Here is an 8,308-nt window from a genome sequence, read left to right on the forward strand (position 1 = left end):
AACATCAGAAGTAGTATGTGAGATCACCGAATGTAATGAAAAATCAAAACCATCAATCGTAGAACCACCAGCCTTAGAATTAAAAGAACTCCCAAACCATCTTAAATATGAATTGCTAGAAAAAGACTCTCAACTCCCAGTAATTATTTGATCTCACCTTTCTAAAGAAGAGAAAGACGAACTTCTTAAGGTTCTAAAAATCTATAAGAAGGCTATCGCATGGAAGATCATGGATATTAAGGGCATCAGCCCTTTCTTCTGTACTCATAAAATTCTCATGGAGGAAGAATACAAACCCGTGGTCCAACATCAAAGACGTCTGAATCCCAACATGCAGGATGTTGTGAAGAAGGAAGTAATCAAACTCTTTGATGCCGGATTATTCTACCCAATCTCATATTCACCTTGGGTTAGTCGAGTTCAAGTAGTACCCAAGAAGGGAGGGATGACAGTAGTAACGAACGAGAAGGACGAGCTAATACCAATGAGAACCATCACAGGCTGGCGAGTTTGCATTGACTATCGGAAGGTTAATGACGCCTCAAGAAAAGATCATTTTCCACTTCCTTTTATCGACCAAATGCTTGAATGTTTATCTGGAAAAAATGTTATATTGTTTTCTCGATGGATTCTCCGTGTACTTTCAAATTCCCATTGCTCCTAAAGATCAGGAGAAAACCACCTTTACATGTCCGTATGGCACCATTGCCTACCGAAGAATGCCATTTGGACTATGTAATGCTCCGGCCACCTTCCAACGTTGCATGGTGGCCATCTTTCATGTAATGATCGAACACTCTATGGAAGTCTTCATGGACGACTTCTCAGTCTTTGGAGACTCCTTCGATCATTGTCTGAAAATCCTAGACAAAATGTTGGCTAGGTGTGAAGAAGTGAATTTAGTACTCAACCGGAAAAAATTCCACTTTATGGTTAAAGAGGGCATTGTTCTCGGTAATAAGATATCTCAAGAAGGATTAGAAGTTGATAGGGCAAAGCCATTAGAAGTTTTCTAGGTCATGCAGGATTTTATCGTCGTTTAATAAAAGACTTCTCCAAAATTGCTAGACCTATGACCAACCTTCTAGAGAAAGACGCATCGTTCGTCTTCTCGGAAGAATGTATTGAATCATTCAACACATTAAAAGAGAAACTTGTCAATTCACCAATCATGACTACATCCGATTGGACCCTTCCATTCGAAATAATGTGGGATGCAAGTGACTTTGAAGTTGGAGCCGTACTCGAACAACTCAAAGAGAAACACTTTCACCCGATTTACTATGCTAGCAAAACTCTTAATGATGCGCAAGAGAATTACACCATAACAGAAAGAGAGCTATTAGCAGTATTTTTCGCCTTTGAAAAATTTAGATCTTACCTCGTTCTTTCCAAAACCATAGTTTGTACTCATTATACCACCATACGATACCTCTTCAACAAGCAGTATGCAAAACCAAGACTCATCCGTTGGATTCTCTTCAACAAGCAGTATGTAGAACAGAACAGAAAATGTAGTCGCAGATCATCTTTCATGCTTTGAATGCCCAGCTTCAGTAAAAAATGGTGAGGAAATTATCAATGATAATTTTCCACCTGACATTTTCATGCATATCCAAGCAGTCATGCAAGAGGAAAATGAAAGTCCTTGGTTTGCCGATCTTGCAAACTATTTAGCTTATAGAATCTTAAGAAAAGGGCTAACTCATCAGCAGCGGAAGAAATTCTTTTCGGACCTTAAGTTTTATTTCTGGGAAGATCCATACTTGTTTAGGATAGGTGCCGATCAGGTTGTTCGTAGGTGTGTATCAGGAAAGGAAGCCTTGGATATCCTCAAACACTGCCATGAAGGACTAACTGATGGACACCACAGTACCGCCACCATGGTCAGAAAAGTGTTTGATGCGGGATTCTTCTGGCCCACCATATATAAAGACACACATGCTTTGATCCAAGCATGCGATGCTTGTCAAAGAGCCGGGAACATCTCAGCCAAAAATGAGATGTCTCAAAAAGTCATTCAAATTTGTGATGTCTTTGATGTATGGGGAATAGATTTCTTGGGCCCATTTCCTAAATCATTCGGAAACAAGTATATCCTTGTAGTAGCCAATTATGTGTCCAAATGGTTAGAAGCACAAGCTCTTCCCACTAATGATGCTCGAGTAGTTGTACGATTTCTTAAAAAGTTATTTTCAAGATTCGGTACCTCAAAAGCCTCAATCAGCGACATAGGTACTCACTTCTGTAACACTCTAATGGACAAAGTCTTAGCACGATATGGACTTTACAACCGACAGGAAACACCATATCACCCTCAGACTAGCGGGCAAGTAGAAGTCTCGAATCGAGGAATCAAGAGGATTCTAGAAAGAACTATAGGATGGAATCGCAAAAATTGGGCAAAAAAGTTAGATGGCGCTTTGTGAGCCCTTATGACAGCCTACAAAACCCCCATAAGAACAATTCCTTTCAAACTCGTTTATGGAAAAGCATATCATCTACTCGTAGAACTCTCAGAGCATTGAACTTTGATCTAGAGTCCGCCGGTAAAAACCTGAAAGATCAAATTCACGAACTCGAAGAACTAAGAACATTTGCCTATGAAAACTCAAAAGAACATTTGCCTATGAAAACTCCTGGTCGTACAAAGAAAAGACTAAACGTTTACACGAGGCCCATTTAGAAGGAAACAAAAAGTTTTAAGTTGGCGATCAAGTACTGTTATACAACACACGTTTAAGTCTTTTCCCATGAAAATTGAAATCTCGCTACAGGTCCATACACGGTTGAATCAGTTTTTGAGTATGGGACAGTCGAGATTTTAAATTCTGATGGCCACAAGTTCAAAGTTAATAGATATCTATTAAAACCATACATCGATGGGCCATTTGTAGATGTTTCAGAGGTAATAATTCTCCAACCAACTTAATAAACATGCAAGGGAAATGGTCTGTCCAAGACCTTCGTAAACTAGGTCTTGTAAATATTTTTGTTTTACTTGATATATATTATATACATATATATATATATTGTACCACCAAGTGCGGGCCAGAATCTTCGCTGCAAAAATCTCAGTCAAACTGGTTTGTAATAGAATTATCAGACCAAAAGCACGGGGCTGTGCTTCTACAAGCTGGTTGGCTATAAAAAGACACCCTTTGCCAATGCATTCCTTTCACCAACCCAAACTACAACACTCTACTCTGAAATTACAACATGCCTACTGAGATGAGTGAAGCAATCCCCGTCCCTCGCCAACCTAGGAACGAAATCCGACATGTCTCCAAAACCGAATTTCTTTTGAAACTCCAAGAACTAGTCAAAGAACTCACCGAACTGAATCTCCTCGCAGAAATGCGTCTCATTCAACTCACCGAATAGGTGGAGAATATGAAAATAGAACTTCGAGACATTAACGAACAACTCTAGTTTCAAGTTCTCGGCTTCACGTACTTTCTGCCACCAGGACCATTCGGCGGAGGAGAATCCTTCAGTAAAATTTAGGAACTTTAAGCTTTCTGTTTTCATGTGTAAAACAAGTGCACTAGGCACATTTTATTAGGACTCTCGGGTGTAACCAGAGTAATTTTACGTTTCTAGGAAAACCGGGCTTAATTCTTTTAGGAATTTTAATTTTAATGAAAAGTAATTTTTTTCATGTTCAAACTCTTGAAATAACATGCTTAACATTATTCTAAAAATTCCGACTCTCGCATTTTGCTTAAAATCAAAGAAAATTTCAGTAACAAAAAGCATGGGGCAGTGCTTCTTGAAGCACGGGGCCGTGGTCACCTTAGATTCTTCAGCTTAATACGTGCTGACTCTGTACAATTCTCTGAATGATAAACATTTTTTCCCCTAGTAGCACATGGCCGTGCTTCAAGAGGCACGAGGCCGTGGTCAACTATTCAGTCTCTATATAATGCATGCAAAATCACTATTCCATTCATACCAAAAACAAGTTTACTAAAATGGAAAGTAAGAAAATGGAATGGAAGCCAGTGAGAAGAGGCAAGTATGGTGAATCTTCCTCAAACCTTGAGGCAGAAATCATGAGGCTCCAATGCATCATGAGAGACCAAGTCGAGAGTAATATCCAAACCGAAGCTTGCCTAATAAAGCTGACCAACAAAGTCGAAATACTCCGGTTTGAGAATTTCCATGTTGTGGGTAGCCACAACAAAGATGTGGATTTCAATCTCAATTATCTTAACCGAGAGATCGTGAAGCTCGATAAAAAGCTTTCCGAGCTCTTGGAAGCTAAAAGAGCCCCACCACACATTCAAGACTTTTTCGGGAATGGTTGTCGTTAGAATTTCAAACTTTGTCTTGTTAATAAGTTACCCTTGCTAGTATTATGTTTCGTAATTCGGGATTGTTGTGGCCCTTTTCTTTCTACTATGTTTAACTATGCTTTATGTTTTAATGAAAATTAGGACTTTTAATTTCTATCTTAACATTAATCCTTAAGAAAAATCATTTCAAAACGAACCAGCGCGACAAATAAACAGCAAAACAAAATAAACTGACTGCTTAGTGTAGCACGGTTCCGTGCTTCCAAAAGCACGGGACCGTGCTTTTGTGTCCAGTACAATTACGATTTTTATTTCAATAAAATAACATTTCTATTCAATTAACCCTAAAAACAACTTCGTCCAAGACCAAAAACCGCCGACCATTCACCATTTTCCCAAATCTTTGCCTCAAATCTTCGATTTCCAACCAAAGGTACGTTAATCTAACAAATCTAATATTCAAATTAAACATTCTAGGTCTAATTCAAGCCCAAATTCTATCCAATTGATAAAATCAGGTACAAACCCGGAAAATAGAGTGGTTAATTGTTTAGATTTAGGACAATGAGTTGTTAGAAAAATTTACACTTGTGTTTTATTAAGAAAAAAGATTCGGGTTTGGATCTTAGTTGATTTGCTTAAAACTAGAACCCAAATGATATTTCAAAAACCGGTTGGAATCGCAAGTTCGAGTCTTGATTTTGGTGGAATTAGGATTCAAAACACGGTGCTGTGTTTTACAAAACACGACCCGTGGTCACCTTCTGGTCAACAAAAAGTCATAATCAAGAATTAGGTTAAACTGCTAAAGACTCGCAGCATGGGGCCGTGCTTCCAAAAGCACGGTACCATGCTGTTGCAAAACAAGGGGCCGTGCTTTTAAAAGCAAGGCATCATGGTTCTGGTTCTGTTCCAGCCTTTCCAAATTTTTGTTAAAATTTTACTAATTTGGGTATAAATTGCAGATACCCGAACATGGGGACGATGTACATTCATTCCTAGTCTTCCCAGAACGCACTGAAAGGGATCAAAGAGCCCAGACTCGAATGACCTACCTTAACCGACGCTTCCCAGAACCGAACTTTTATGCTTGAAAGGATACATTAATTCAAGTTAATCATTGGAATGGATACAAGACTATTGTGAAAGGACCATGGTGACGGATTTTTAGTCTAAAAGGGAAAGCTATTACCAAGTTACAAAGGAATTCTTAGCCTCTTTCTCTTTTAAGACGAAAAATTTGGACATGTGGGATGAATAAGCAGTCGAGTTCAGGTATGGGGGTGAGTGGTATACAACATCGTTCACCAAACAGGGGATAGATTTGGGAATTTACATAAGTGACGAAACATACAGCCCAATCTGGTACACAGCCACAACTACATTCGCAGATGAAGATGCTGATGAAGACGTAGAGGCTGGAAACACACGGGTACAAGCATGGCAACAGTTAAGCTACGGGGATGAAACCTATATTGCAAGCAGCTCAAAGAGCATGACATTATACGGCCCACTTATGAGATATATTCACCGCTTGCTTAGGCACACTGTTACTGCTTGTGGTCAAAGTGAAGGGGTTGTGAACCTGAAGGATTTATGGGCCCTGTATTATATGAAGAATGACACACTATGCAACATCACTTATTTGTATGAAAACTGTTCACAACGAATGCAAATATAAATAGCCGAAATACCTCGATTTTGGTGGATCGTGGATCTATAAGCTGTATAAAGCTTACAATGTAAACAGAGAAGGAACCCGTAGCCCAGACCCGATTGCTCTTAACCTTGGTTTTTGTATCAGAATGTAGATGGCCCATTAGATCAGTAGAGACCCAGAAGTGTGGAGATTACAAAATGCCTATAACCAGGTTTGGGATCCCGAGGACTCGGCCGACATGGTGATCCAGGACGATCCCGAGAGGAGAGGAGGATCACAACATCCACAAACCCGCAACCACACTTACCACCTGTAAGGAGGCCCGTCTTCATCAAGGGCCGGCCCTAGGTCGTCACACGATAGCCGATACTCATTTGAGGGCCTATATGGGCTTATTGGCCAGTTCCAAGCTAACGCTACCACCTCATTTGACAGGATCATAGGATAAATTGTTGCCTCTAACGCACAACGAGCAGTTGAATATGCGGAAACGAGGGGAGAGATTGACTGTTTGGGATATCGCATTAATAGGCATTGGGGACCGTTCGACTCGAACACGGGTAACTGACGAGAAGCAGTACTGGTAGGTCTGGCATGGGCATGGGATGGGTCGGTAGTGACATTATTATTATGTTTGTTTGAACAATTTACATTCTCTCACTTGTTTGTTTGTTTGGTTGGACACTTTATATGCCTGTAGGTGCCAAGACATTTTAGTAGCTACTTATTTAGCCCGTGTGGGCAGTGAATGGTTGATTCCATACCCATATTTTCAGCATAATTGTTCTTGGTTGTTTGCAGTTTTTTATTATACAGGTTCAAAACTGGAAAATGAACGAAAAACAGGGGACGCTCTGTCGAAATTTCGTTAATCCGTAGGGAAGTACCTTTCCATTTAACCCACCATACTTAATTAGAATTTTAATCTTTTTATGAATCTTTTCACATTGAGGGAAATGTGAGATTCAAGTGTGGGGAGGGGAATTACTTGACAATTGCTTGCTCAACTAATTATAAAATTCTCTAATAACAAAAGTTTTGTAGCAAATAAATACTATTTTTATAAACCAAAAGAAAAATCCAAGAATTTTTTTTTTTTTTTGCAAATAACCAACTAAAAATCTATAAAACAAGTGCTTCAAATGCTTCATATGGATCTATTTTGTCCCGTGAGTGTTCCAAGTATTGGCAAAAAGTGGTATTGTTTGTTGATAATAGATGATTACTCAAGATCACATGAGTATATTTTCTAGGTTCAAAAGATGATGTTGCAGAGATGATCAAAAGTTGTATAACCAGGATTGAGAATCAGTTGGATGCAAGGGTTAATTTAATGAGAAGTGACAATGGCTTTGAGTTCAAGAATGAGACTATGACTAAGTTTTGTCAAGCTAAAGGAATATCCTGTTGAGAACATCATTGGTGACCTGCATGAAAGAGTGACCAGAAGTGCCTTTAAAAGCGAAAACATTTGTTTGTATTCCTGCTTTTATATCAAATAGAACCTAAGAACATTGTTCAAGCACTAAATAACACATTTGGGTAGAAGCAATGCAGGAAGAGTTAACTCAATTCGGAAACCTACAATTCTGGGAACTTGTTAACAAGCCAATAGGAAAGTATGCTAATGGCACCAAGTGGGGTTTCACAAACAAGAAGGATGAAAGAGGAATTGTAATGAAAAACAAGGCAAGATTGGTTGCACTTGGATGTCAACAAGAAGAAGGAACTGACTTTGAAGAAGTATTTTCTCTTGTAGAAAAGCTAGAAGCAATTAGAATCTTATTTTCATGTGCTGCATCTAAGAATATAAGAGTGTTTCAGTTGGATGTTAAATCTGCTTTTTTAAATGGAAAAATAGAAGATGAGGTGTATGTCACTCAACCTCCAGGTTTTGAGGATCCTGATTATCCAAATAGAATATATAAGTTTAACAAGGCTATGTATTACATCAAGCTCCAAGAGCTAGGTGTGATGAGTTGTCTAATCACTGGGTTGCTAATGGTTTTCACAGGGGAGCCGTTGACAAGACCCTCTTCTACAAGAAAAGGGGAAGATATTTACTTCTACTTCAAGTTTATGTTGATGATATCATCTTTGGATACACAAACAAACATATGTATTTAGATTTTGAAGAGGTCATGAAGTCAAAATACTATATAAGTTCCATGGGAGAGATGAAATTCTTTCTTGGATTGCAAGTTCAACAAAAGATGGATGGAATATTCATTTGAAAATCCAACTATATGCAAGACTACTTTTACTCCAACGGATACACATGAAAAGATGGTTGCTGATGAAGGGGGAGCCTGTGGATTAACATGAATATAGAGCTAAGCTTGGATCACCG

The sequence above is a fragment of the Bidens hawaiensis genome, unplaced genomic scaffold (assembly GCF_021521415.1).
Source record: "Bidens hawaiensis isolate Kalapana, Puna unplaced genomic scaffold, B.hawaiensis_p1.1 tig00066329_1, whole genome shotgun sequence".
Classification (NCBI taxonomy): Eukaryota; Viridiplantae; Streptophyta; class Magnoliopsida; order Asterales; family Asteraceae; genus Bidens; species Bidens hawaiensis.